This window comes from Tachypleus tridentatus, chromosome 11, assembly GCF_004210375.1.
Source record: "Tachypleus tridentatus isolate NWPU-2018 chromosome 11, ASM421037v1, whole genome shotgun sequence".
NCBI classification, from domain to species: Eukaryota; Metazoa; Arthropoda; class Merostomata; order Xiphosura; family Limulidae; genus Tachypleus; species Tachypleus tridentatus.
In genome coordinates, this window is record NC_134835.1 from 67,068,108 (window position 1) to 67,082,084 (window position 13,977).

Below are 13,977 nucleotides of genomic sequence, written 5' to 3' on the forward strand. Positions count from 1 at the left end.
ACATTTTTCTTTTGATTACCTGTTAGTACAGAAGCCAAAATGGTGACAATTTTCATCAACAGGAAGTTATATTCCATTAAAATTTCCAAATCTTCTATGTATACTCTACCCAAAGTTTCACTGACATAACAGTATTTGACATCAATGTTATACAACATTTTCCAGGTTTATTTACTTTTAATAAATTAATTTGTGTAAATTTTCAATAGTACTTGCAGAAAAACTTAAATCAGTTAAATACATTCTTATTGAACAATATTATGTATGCATTTTTTTCTGTTAAATACAGCCAGGGATTATTAAATAATTTGTGCTGTGAAAAAACATAAATAATGATGTTGCAGTTTTCGTAGTATGCTTACTTCCATCTCTTAACCAGATATTTTTCATGAAGAGGGGATTAATTTTGCATGATTTTATTTACTGTTGTGTTTTATGTTTCATAAATCATTTCTAGAAAACAATTTTAGGAGTAATTTTGAAAATTTAATGTAGCCTTTCTTTGATAATACCTTAAGTTTGATGTAAATCCATACTTTTTGTTTTGAAGATAATGTCATTTTCTCCAATTAATATTATTTTTTCTTGTTAATTAGGTAACCCCCTCAATGGCACAGTGGTATGTATGCAGAATTACAATGCTATAAATCAATTTACAATACCTGTGGTGGGCAGAGCACAGATAGTGCATTGTGTAGTTTTGTACTTAACTACAAACAAAACAAATACAGTTAATTAGATAATTTGCAATTATTACTTGAATATGAACTATGTAGGTAATTCACCCAAGTACTAAATAGATTAAGTTAAAAATTTTTATTTCATTTTTATTATTTCTGATTTACAAATTTTACAGGAATTATCCACTTATGGTGGCTTGTGTGAAACTACGTTCAGCTATGACTGGGTCAGTATTCTACTGGTATACACCCAGGTTAGAACTCGTACATGTCTCTGTTATTTAAAACAACGAAGATGTCTTTATGATATCTGGGTTAGTTTGTGTAAATTTAACAATTAGTTGTAATAAATGTTTAATAATAAGTTAAGAAAGACATTAAGACCATTTTCATATGTACATCAGTAAGTTTATAAGTAGAGGGACTGATTAAAACTTCGAAATATTAGAAAGATACTATATTGTAACTTTCTTAAGCTACCATAACTTTGTTTTAATATTGTTCAACCTTTCTACAACACACACGATTTTAAACATCATAATGGTTATCTTTATTTTTTTTAAATAAAAGCGAATTTTGACTCATTCTAGTACAATACTATACTAAACAATTTAGCAAGAACTTTTATTTTTCAGTTCTATATTTTGTTGTTTGCAATTTTTTGTTTATTTTTGTATATATTTTCATTACCTCCTCTCACATAAATAACTATTCTTGTTCACTGTTTAAGTTTAATTCTGTTCTCCATGTTCTTCTTGCCACTCCCTCTCTTACAACTCACAAGTTCTCTTGTATTTAGGGATTTAATCTTTCATTGAAGCCCTTATCACTTTGAGTTGAGCACATATGAGGTCTCTTCAGTGAGCTCTGCATGAACAATGGAAAGTTATGCAAGACCTACAGGAGGATTTTATTTTTTCTTTTCCTTTCCTTTCATTGATGGTTGTACAAGGCTTACATGTTGTTGGGTGTTCTGCTTCCTCCTACTAGAACAGATTTGCGTATCTTCACAGACACTTCTTTTCAGGGCTAGGATACATGAGTCAATCAGCAGGAAGCTTGAGATCAGTGGTGTTGAGTCGAAAGATCTTACCATATCAATGTCCTGAAGCTTCTGGCTGTGTGTCTTGCTTTGGATCATTTTCCTCATCTTGCCAGGAATGGGCTGGTCACGATCTATTCCAACAATTCTTCAGTGATGGCTTATATCAATCAGCAAGGTAGCACCCATTCTCATTCCCAATTTGGTTCAATCTTGGATCTCATATTTTGTATTTATATCATTGTTGTGTCATATTTCAGATGCATTCAGTCTTGTTGTAGATTGTTTTTTTCTGTTTCAACAAATTTTTCCTGTAGAATAGTCTTTTATTCTTCTTGTTTTCAAGTGGCTGTGCCTTCATTGTGAGTATTCCTCATCACCCAATGAGTACATGACACAGTCACAGAGTCAAGCAAGTATAAGAATATAGACCATGTAATGTACTATGTAACCTTTACCTAAGGTAGAATATTTGTGCAAGTTTATGATCATCATATATCTCGTTTACTATATGTAGAATACTTACACGAATTGTAGCAAAAGTATCCTGATCCTAAAGAAATATTTTCTTCACTAGTCATGAAGTACCATCTTATCTGTTTTGACTTTAGGTTCCTCATCCTCTTGTTCTGCCTGTCCGTGCAATCAATCAAGTTTGGACTGAAAAAAAGACATGTATGTTTATCCTTACATCTTTCCTCTTTACAGGGTTATTTCGATCATCCATGCCACTCCGTGTGAAACCTTCTGATTGCTTCTTACTGACCAGCCTAACCATGGTTTGATGGCTGCTCCTGCATCAATGTGCCCCTCCATTACCTTTTGCTCTTATTTTATCCATTTTAGATCAACACACCCCTCGGTGTGGATTCCTGTACGTGGTGACGGGCCCTCCCAGGGAAGGTTCTGTTTCTTCATGTTACCTCCTCTGGGATCTAAACATCCACCCATGTGTTTGTCACGCGTGGCGACCCGTGAAGGGGAGGAGAGGATCCTGGTGGTTGAGGGGTCCAACCCTAACACACTACTTTGGCCTTGAATTCCTGTAGACTGGCGGCCTTTGGGTGGCCCCCTTGGGTTAATCGGCTGGTCTACTTGGGCTAAAGTCAACTAAGTACCAGTGTTCGAAGTTCTAAACGGGTGTTGTGGACATTGTGTCTGATGCTGGTGTTTGGGTATAGTACTCACGAAACCCTGGCGTTGCTGCAGTGTCCTTGTTTGACATTGTAGTGCGTCCCCTCGTTGGCCTCCATGGTAGGTGGGGTCAGTGGGCACCGAAATGTTTTTTTCCTATGGATCCTCCTAATAAAAATTTAAATAAATTAGTGAAAAAAAACAGTCAACAGGTAAACGTCCACGTCTTGAAGACTCTGAAGGGACTGGAGGGACTTGCTGGGCTCTCCAAAGTCAGTAAAGAAGCTTCGTTCTGGAGACATATTGGTTGAAACATCCACATCTCAACACAGTGAGCTCCTCTTGAATTCAAAGACAATTGGGGATGTACCTATTGAGGTTACCCCTCATGCTATCTTGAATTCATCACGAGGAGTTATTGTTTTGAGGGATTTGAAGAACGTTCCTGAGTCAGAGATTCTCGCTGGTTTCTCCACTCAAGGAGTTTCTGCAGTGAGGCGCATCTCCACTCGCAAAGATGGAGTTACACTGCCGATAGATATCTTCGTTTTGCAGAGTACGGCCGTACATTCCAAATCCTCTCCGATGTTTCCAATGTCAGAGGTTTGGCCACTCAAAGACGTCATGTCGTGGTTCCCTGACATGTGCTCGTTGTAGTGGTAAGGACCACGATGCCTATGAGTGTAACACGGACCCACATTGTGTCAATTGCAATGGTTCTCACCCTTCCTACTTTCATTCTTGCCCTAAATTGTTGGAGGAAAAAGAGGTGCAGCATTTGAAAACGACTCATAACATTAGTTATCGTGAGGTTCGGAAATTGCTGTCCACCACTTCATCTCGGACATATGCCGCTGCACTTCGTTCCACAACTACAATGGGAGTGCAGACAGATCTCTTTGTGCCACCAAGAGAATCGTTCTCAAATGAAAAGGCTTTTGACCTCCATGGTTAAAAAAAGTTGATGAATCAATTTTTACACCCATGTCTGTTCCTCCCATACATTCCAACAAACCCCAAGATCCACATCCTTTGGTTTCAAATACAGGCATTTCTTCAGATACATCTTTTTCTCCCACTCTAAGATGCAAAACAATCATTCGTTCGCGTCCTCAGTCACTGGAATCCCCTTCCAACAACAAAGACCTGCCCAATCGACCCAGAGCAGGATCCATGAAGGTCGATAGACCTTCTCCGAATAAGGACAGTAAGGAAAAAAGATTTGGTCGTAAACAGAATGGTTCTCCAGCCACTTCGCCTATGCGTCATTAAAAATGGCCACCTTGATACAATGGATACCTCTCAAAATACTGATTGCTTCCTACAATCCTGTATGTCTTTCCTCACAAGAAACATTTCTACAACCTGCCGATACAGTCACTTTTCGGCAGTTTTCTCTGTACAGAAATGACAGGCTGTGTGATGGACGAATACATGGACAGGTGGCACATGTTGGTTGATCAGCATGTGCCCAACCTGTCTTTGTCACTCAACACACCCTTGGAGGCCGTAGCCATCCGTGTTTCCTTGGGTCATACCGTCACTGTTCTCTCTACCTATCACCTGGACCTTGATGCTCTTGTTGAACAGTTGCCCTTTCTAATCCCGGGGGACTTTAATGGACATCATCCCCTCTGTGGAAGTGCTGTTATTGATAGGAGGGTCGCTCTGAAGAGCATATGCTTTCTACTCACAACCTTTCTCTTTTCAATACTGGTTTTTTTACTTATTTTCACGCACCTAGTCAATCCTTTACTGCTATTGATTTCTCGGTTTGCTCCCCTTCGTTGCTTTCCCATTTTTCATGGAGGGTTGACAATAATCCACTAGGCAATGATCATTTTCCTATACTTTTGAGAGAGACTGGCTATGGTCGATGCCACCCTACCCGCGTGCCCCGGTGGAACCTGGATCAGGCAGACTGGTCCACTTTCACTGCTCTCGCAGAACTTGATCCTGCCATCATCTGTCAGCCATGAATAGACGACTGTGTGGCAGCAGTAACTGACTGTATTATACAAGCAGCTGCTCAGTGTATTCCTAAAACCTCGACACGTTTTCTAATATATCCTTGTCCGTAGTGAAATCCTGCCTGCCACTTGGAATGGAAGGCTCAAAAATGGGCCTGGGATACTTTCCGTAGATATCCTACACTTTCAAACTGCATCGCTTTCCAGCGGACCGTGCACATGCTAGGTGGGTAAGACGTCAAAACCAGAAGGAATCTTACATTAAGTTCACAATTAGCATATCTTCTTTCACCAGTTCCAAGGCCACATGGGACAGGGTTCGAAAGGTCAGTGGGCACTACAATTCTGTACCCCTCTCGATCTTACTCTCTGATGGCCAACAGGTAGCTGATGTCTGAAGCATCACCGATACTCTAGGTGAAAGCTTTTGTCGGATATCTAGCACTTCTGCTTATTCCTCCACCTTCTTGGCAATCAAGACTCGGGTGGAGCGTTCACCTCTTTGCATTCGAACTGACTGTTTCTTTTACTATAATCGTCCCTTTACACTGGTGGAACTGAAAATGGCCCTTCATCGGTCTGGCAGTACATCTGTTAGACCAGATGATGTACACTATAACATGCTGCGCCATCTATCTCCTGCTTCTCTTGATATTCTTCTAATTGTTTTTAACTGGATATGGCAGGAGAATGTTTTTCCTAATGCCTGGCAACAGACTATTATCTTACCTTTCTCTAAGCCTGGGAAAGATCCCAAGATTCCTTCAAACTATCATCCAATTGCTTTGACAAGCTGTCTCTGTAAGACCTTAGAGAGGATGGTTAATGCTCGTCTTGTTTGGTTCCTCGAATCAAACAACCTCCTCCCGCTCACCCAGTGTGGGTTCCGATGACAGCACTCCACCATGGACCACCTAATTCGACTTGAAACGTCAATCAGAGAAGTCTTTCTCAAACGACAACATCTTGTATCAATATTCTTTGACATTGACAAGGCTTATGATAGAACATGGAGGTGTTGCATTTTGCGAGACCTCCATATATATGGGTTAGGTGACCATTTACCCATGTTTATTTAAAAAAAAATTAACAGACAAGAGATTCCAAGGTTGTGTGGGTTCGACACTTTCCCGATCTTTTATACAGGAACTTGGGGTCCCTCAGGGCTGTGTTTTGACTATCACACTTTTCAGTATAAAGATTAATGCCATCACGGAAGAGCTCCCTCTCACTGTTGCAAATGGGCTCTATGTCAACGACTTTCACATCTCGTGTCAGCCGTCGAACATGAGATATATTGAGCGGCAGCTACAAACTGCCCTCGATAGTGTACTAAGGTGGACCACGGCGAACGGCTTTAATTTCTCTCTCTCTAAAACTATTTGCATGCACTTTTTCCGCCAACGGGGTATTCACCCTGATCCTAAACTCCGCATCGGTGAAGTTTCGCTTCCTGTGGTCCCTGAGACCAAGTTCTTGGGGCTTATCTTTGGCCATAAGCTGACCTTTATACCACACTTAAAGCAGCTATGGGTGAAATGCACAAGGGCACTGAACATCCTCCATGTTCTCTCTACCACCAGTTGGGGAGTGGATCGATGTTCTATGTTAAAGATATATCGTACTCATATTCGGTCGAAACTCGACTATGGATCAATGGTATATGGCTCTGCCAGACCCTCGGCCTTAAAGATGCTGGACCCCATTCATCATCAAAGACTTGAATTCTACACTGGGGCTTTCTGGACCAACCCAGTTCAGAGCTTATACGTAGAATCTCATGAACTTTCTTTGCACCTTCGCCGTTTGCAACTGTCTTTACAATATTCTTCGAAATTTCGTTCCTTACCAAAGCATCCCACCTGGGGTTGTGTTTTCCTTCCTCGGTGGGCCATACTTTTTCAGAACAGACGATCTGTCATTGCTCCTTTTGGCCTTCGCATCCAGGCGCAATTGGATGAATTGGGTCTGTCCTTGGATAACATTGCAGAATCTACTGGTGAGCCCATCCCACCATGGCTTATTACAGTCCCCAAATGTGACCGTTCTTAAAGTCATATGAGAAAAGCAGATACTCCCGATTGGAAGTACCATCTTTTATTTACTGAACATCTTTTGAACAAAATTTCCATTCCAATTTATACGGATGGTTCCAAATCAGGTGTGGGCTCTGCCATGGTTTGTTGCAGTTTGGTGGTTGCACGCAGAATCCCCTCTACAGCTTCTGTGTTCACTGTTGAACTGTACGTCATTTCTCTTGCACTGGATCATATTGAAGCTAAGCAGTACTCCAATTGCACATTTTTTATACTGACTTGCTTAGTTCTCTACTGGCCCTGGAATCGCTTCACGTTGGTTTACACCCTGTTCACGCTGATATTTGAAACCGACTAGCCCATTTCTCATTAACATCTACTTCTATTCAGTTTTTCTGGATACCGGGCCACATTGGTATTCACGCGAAGAAGCTTGCAGACACGGCAGCTAAATCTATCTACTCTGGCACTATCACCACTGTACCTGTTTCATACATGGACTATGGTCCTGCATTCAAGGCTCGGCTCCGTGCCAGCTGGCAGTCGACTTGGAGTGAGTAACGCGAAAACAAGCTTTTCCAAATAAAACCCTACATTGGACTTTGGCAGTCTTGCTTCCGTAAGGATCAGAAGGAGGAAGTTGTTCTGACAAGACTACGCATTGGTCACAGGTTTTCTAACTCATCGTTTTCTTTTATCTGGAACTGATGCACCAATGTGTAGTTTGTGTAACACTCAGATCACTGTAAGCCACATTTTACTTTCTTGCCATTGTTACTGCTCTCAACGACGGCACTTTTAAACATGTTCTGTCCCAGGGTTTGTCCATAACATTAGACAGTGTTATTGGTGACGGTAACACTGTCGACCTTGATGAAGTTTTTAGTTTTTTAACGGCCATTAATCTTTTTAACCTCATTTAAGTGTTTTATATTTCTTCATTAAACCTTTTTTATTGTGTTTCCCTTTTAAGAGTCACAATCTCTCTAGTTCGATTTGAAATTAGAAAATGGCCGTGACATTAAATAACTCGACACCAGGACTGGAAAGGCCAACTTCATGTGACTAACGCTGCTGTTTGAACTATCCGTTTGAACTAGTCGTCCTGGCGAGTTATTACAATTTTGCTGCATGTCTTTTAACACTTTTATTACTTTACCCTTTGATAATCGCTGTAAAGACACATAACACGGAACCAGGACTGGAAAGGCCAACTTCAGGTGACTGATGATGGTTCTTGTACTTACCTGTTAGTCTTCCTGGCAGGTTATGATAGTTACCATAATGCTACAGAAAGTCCTTTATAACTTCTCTTTCTGTAGTTTCTCTCTTAACATTGTAGACTGGATGTCAACATTGGTTTTATGCCATTTATATTTTTAATTGCTGTTTTGTTTAACCTTCATTTCCTTTTATGAATTTTACTATATTTACTTTTACCCTTTTACCGGTCGTTTGGCGCAGATAGCCTAGCTGCTTTGTGCCATAAAACACTAAATCAACCAATCTAGATCAACTTCTGTCATCAGAATCTAATCCACTCCTTCATATCCTCTATAATCTTGACACATAGTTATCTAATTTCTCGTGAAGATGCCCAGTTTGTCCCAGCAGATCGCCCCCCGCTAGTACAGCGGTATATCTCCGGATTTACAACGCTAAAATCAGAGGTTCGATTCCACTCGGTGGGCTGAGCAGATAGCCTTTGTGGCTTTGCTAAAAGAAAAACACACACAATCACACACCCAGCAGATCGCTTCTTTTTTAGATTGTTCAATTCCCCCTTCATTTAGGTATATTTACGAGTATAAGTGGATTGATTTTAAAAGTTGGTCTTTCAGTCAAGGGTTTTCCCCTTGTTGGACCAATTGATTATCATATTATGGTTTTTCTTCTTTTTGGCTTCACTCATGAATTCTTAGGATTAACACAGTTGTAAAACCATTTCTTAGTTTAAGAGATCTGTTGTATTTTGAAAGTATTCCTTTTGTGATTGATCTTTCTCCAGCTGTGTATATGTAATACCTTTGAAATTCCTTTGAAGAGTTTTTCAGTTATAGCTGTGGCTTCTCATTGTTTTCTTATTGGTTGCAGTTTATTACCTTTAGCAGGTAGTTCAGCATCAAATGCTTTTGTATTCTATCATCTACTTCACAGCAACGTGCCTTCCATGCTCGGACTGATTTTAATCCAACAGATGTGAAAAACTATTTTTTACACAAGTCACTGACCCAACTCTAGGTGATCAGGAGATATAAGTAGTTTGCTCTTGATGGCTTGTACTGAATGTGGGTTAAAACTTTTGAGAGAGCTTAATACGCATAGAGGTATCTCTGTTTTAAAGTTTTTTTGTAATGAGGCTTTAGCTCAATAACACATTTAAGTTAGCAGAAGAAATATTGCTATAGATTATTTATGCTTTAGTTTGGTAACTCAATTGTTATCGTCTAAACTTTCAGTTTTTTGCTGTATTTTATTTTTGATGTGTAATTTTTAATTAAATATCAATGTTTATGGTTAATGATAATTTGAATTTTGTTGCCTACAAATACAGTGTTAAAACATATATTTGTGTTTGAAAACAAACTTTGAAAATGAACTCTAAGATTACCTTTTTCATCAGGTATAATCAGAATACAATTATTTTTACGTACCTTTTAGACATCCAAATTAGTACCTGCTATTTCAGCAGCAACAGTTACTACATCCACACATCATACAAATGTTATTATATACGGTTGGCTGAGTTTAAACTATTGTGAATAGTACGTGAAAGGCTTGGTATGGACATAACGTTATACGGATAATGCTGGAAAAAAACAGTATATGTACAATCATAATAAATAATTAAAACCAACGTTTCCTATTTACACAGTTTAAAACTTTATTAAAACCATACAGCTTCCACTTAAAAATGACCCTTAACATGTACAAGTTTCAAAATGATCTACATCATCTTACACGACATAGTTTAAACCCCTGTTGCACTGCTTTACTGTTATTTGCATATTTCCTTGGTTTATTTTTGTATTGTTGTTACAGTAATATATGTTGTCATGTATCAACATATTGATTTGCTGGTCGTTCATCTCTACTTAGTACTTGTTATTGTTTTTTATATTTCATTATTGCTATTGCTTGTCCAATATTTAATGCTATAATACTATGAGGCTGAGCTAAAATTATTATTTTTTCCAATAATGTTGTATGTTGAGTAGTATTTACACGTCTGGTTGTAGCTGATGTTTTTATTGTATTATTTCTTGCATAACCTTCATGTTCTTACAATCTGTATTTTAAATTTCTCTTTTGTTTTTAATTTTGCACAAAGCTACTCAAGAGCTATCTGTGCTAGCCGTCCCTAATTTAGCAGTGTAAGACTAGAGGGAAGGCAGCTAGTCATCACCACCCATCGCCAACTCTTGGGCTACTCTTTTACCAACGAATAGTGGGATTGACCATCACATTATAACGCCCCCACGGCTGAAAGGCCAAGCGATGGGGATTTGAAACCCATGACCCTCAGATTACGAGTCGCACACCTTAACACCTTAACACGCTTGGCCATGCCAGACCAAATTTCTCTTAATTTGTCCAGTATAAATACTACTACATTCAGATTCTATTTTGTGAATACATTTTTTTTCTGTTAATTCCGTTTTATTTTTAGTATTTCCTATCTTGTCTTTTTTGTTATTTATTTTTAAACCTAGAACATAAGGTAAATTTAGAGTTTAATTTTTGTTTTGTTTTTCATAACTAGATTTTAATGTGGTATTTTAAACTGTATTTGCACTTTTGTTAGATATTTTAAGTGCTTCGTCTACTATATTTTATTCAAATTCTCTTCTGATAGTTATACAATTAATCAATAACAATCTGTTACTTAAACCTTCCTGTATTGAATATATTTTTAAAGCTCTGTGTTTTATGTGATTTCTTGTATGTGTTTCATTCCTTTTCTCCAGTTTTCCTATTTGGTTGTTGATGAGATGTACAAAGAACAACCAGAATTAATTGAAGATTAATATTGTAATGAAGTCATGTCACCAGAATTATCCTACACTATCACTGCTTGCCACCTCTATAATAAATATCCTTATGGTTCAGCTGCTATTAAGCAAGTTTTATATTTCTGTAACTATGTTTCTACATTAAATCTCCATTGATTTTAGGAGCTATTGTATGATTTACATATAAGATTTGTATAATAACAACTTCAGTGTTCAGCTACTGACATTTGTTGGTATCAGCTCTTGTATAGTTTACTTAGATGAATCTTTATAGGAAAATCCCTATACTAAAACAATGTTCTTCTGCTGTATGACACGTGTATGTTAAATCTCTACATGAGCAACAGTTTAAATGTATTGAAGGTCAAGGATGTACACAAGGGGATAAAGCATGGCACCTTTTACCCAATAACTCTATGCATATAGACTTGGTTATTTGGATTAATGTAATACTATGTATTATTTTGTATGTGATGTATGTGCATGAGTTGATATGGCTTATGCATATATATGTGTGTGTGTGTAACAATTGTGCTTACAATGCCCTTTCTCAGTAGCTATCAAATTTTAATTCCTGCACATACCACTATGTAAAGTCAGATATCTGTAAAATATGTTTGATAACATCACATAGTTCCTATGCTACTGATTGGAGAAGGCTTAAAATATTTAAATCCACTGATATTTCAGCTTGTATCAAATCTGTTTGTTGCTCTTAAATTATATTATTTAGTAATATTTATTGATATAAAGCTAAATCTGAATGTCAGATGTTCACTATGGAAATGTTTTATGTATAGTTATTTAAGAATAGTTTTTTTTTAAAAGCTCAAATCATTTTTTTAACATTTGACTATGAGAAAAAGAAATTGATGGAGTGAAAACTTGAACAATCAAAATTTCATTTAATTGAAAATATATTAGAATGATAATATGTAATAATAAGTGTATATTAGGATCCCACTGTGGTATTTTCATGTGAGAACTGTTGATTTCTTGACAAGTATCAGATAAATGAGTAGAGCACTTCTTATGAGACAACTCGCATTGTCTTCGAAGTGTGTATCAAACTAAACAAAGTCAGTAAAAATGAAAATAATCTTTATTCTTTGACATCAAAAAATGAAAATGCAGCATATGTCCTTGTGCACACTGAAAGATGAATGCTTCTGCTAGGCTGTGCTTAGTCCCACAGTTATATTTCCCTCATGATTGAGCTCTAAAAAAGAACTAAGTGTAATGATCTCTATGCAAGTCTTTATTCAATGATATCCTAAACTGAACTAAGAAAGTACACCAGAATTCATGTATTTTCTCCAGTTGACAGCATTACTCATGACCTTTGTTCTCAGTATTGGTCAACTTTTACCTTTAGACAACTCAGCCAGGAAAGGACATAAGTGTTAATTCTTTCAACTTAGTTGCCATATACTGCATACCCTCTTAAACAGAACAGACATTATGTATTATGTAGAACAGAAAACTGGACAAAGTAATAACTTCAGTGACTTTCTGGACCATGGTTTTATGCAGTTTTACAATAAGAGTCAAAATTTGCAATACTGGCTTATTTTTCTAAATAACTAAATTATAACTGCTAGAATTACTTGTCACAAATATTAAATACTTGTCTTGATACAGATTGTAATAATTTGCTCTCATAACCTTCCTTAAACTACACAGTAATGGAACAATACAAAATGTATGGGGACACTAGTTTTGATATTTCACATGTTCTCTTAAGGAGATAGTTATATTAGAAGAACGTTTTTTTTGCACAAATGGTAGATGCCTTATTACATTCTTAATATAGGAAGAGGATTATATAATTTTAATATTTGTTATACAAAAAAACAATGCATTAATTTGGTAACAGGTACTTAGAGTAGGGCATACAATTTGAGGAATTAATTTTGTAGTCTTCAAGTCACACTGCTGGTTTTTTTTTTAGTGTTTCACCTGAAGTAGAATTTTTACCAATAACACTAGAAAAAGAGTAAGAAAATATTTCAGTGCAAAAACAAAGGTTATTTTATAGATGAAATTACTAGCAGTTATATTCCACAGTTTTATATTATTATATACAGATATATACTTTAGACTTGTTTTGTAAAATGCATTTCAAATTCACACATTATTGTATAATAATCTGAGTATAATTAACTATATTAGTTTCACTGTAATCTCTTTGAACTCTTTGACAGTAAGTATTGTTAGTTTTAGTTAACCTTAGCTAAGCATATGATATGTTTTTACATTTTTTGTTATTTTGCAGAACCATGATTGATCTGAAAAAAGAATCTAAAATAACCGAAAAAAATAACTATTGTTGTAAACTTGCTTAACCATGTGAAACACTAGTAAGTTGGAAATTTAGTTTTCTACAAAATAATATTAATCAGTTCAAAATAGCATATGTAGTATTAAGGTTCATTAATGTCTAACAGAAGAACTAAAAGTTCCCACCAATGTAGATTCAGAACTGTTGAGTGAAGAACAAATTCAGCATGAGCTGTAAAGGAAAAAGGTAAACACAAGTATAATTTGTAATACAAAACATCTTTAGTTGATTCTAACACAGTGTTTTATTACTTAAGCTTCTCTGTATTGTCTGGTTCTGAGATTAATAAGAGAAAAGCTTAAAGCAAGATCATCCAAAGTCAAGAGAGCAAGGAATAAATCTAAAAGAATACCTGACTTAAATACTCCAATAATACAAAGAAAGTTGGATATCCCACGATTACATAATTTAACCAGTGTTCTAAGCACAACCCTAAGATAAATCAAACATACAGATTTCTGTATTGCCTGATTAAATAAGCTATTTTCCAAGAAATTCGTATAATGACACATATGAACCAGCTTCATACTTGAAAATTAGGGTTACAATGAAGGATATATTTAATAAAAGAGAATGTCATAGCTAAATACAGAAATTATAAGAAATTTAGAAACATATTACATGAATATATGTGAATAACGATATATATTTCACTGAAAAAAGAAAGTTCCACCTTCCAAAAGCACTTGAGTTATTATATTTTTATTTCTTATTCTGATACTAGTTATGAAAGGGTGAAATTCATGACTATTTCAGCCATT

At 36.6% G+C, this 13,977-nt stretch overlaps 1 long non-coding RNA gene across 1 annotated transcript in view; it reads left to right on the forward strand.

Annotated features, from left to right (window-relative positions):
• The window catches only part of LOC143231516 (uncharacterized), a 30,480-nt gene extending 19,212 nt beyond the window's left edge, over positions 1-11,268 (forward strand). Inside the window, exons 6-7 of the long non-coding RNA XR_013016959.1 lie at positions 857-934; positions 10,831-11,268. This is a non-coding gene — a long non-coding RNA (uncharacterized LOC143231516). The remainder of the gene's footprint in view (positions 1-856; positions 935-10,830) is intronic.
• The last annotated feature ends 2,709 nt before the right edge of the window (positions 11,269-13,977 follow it).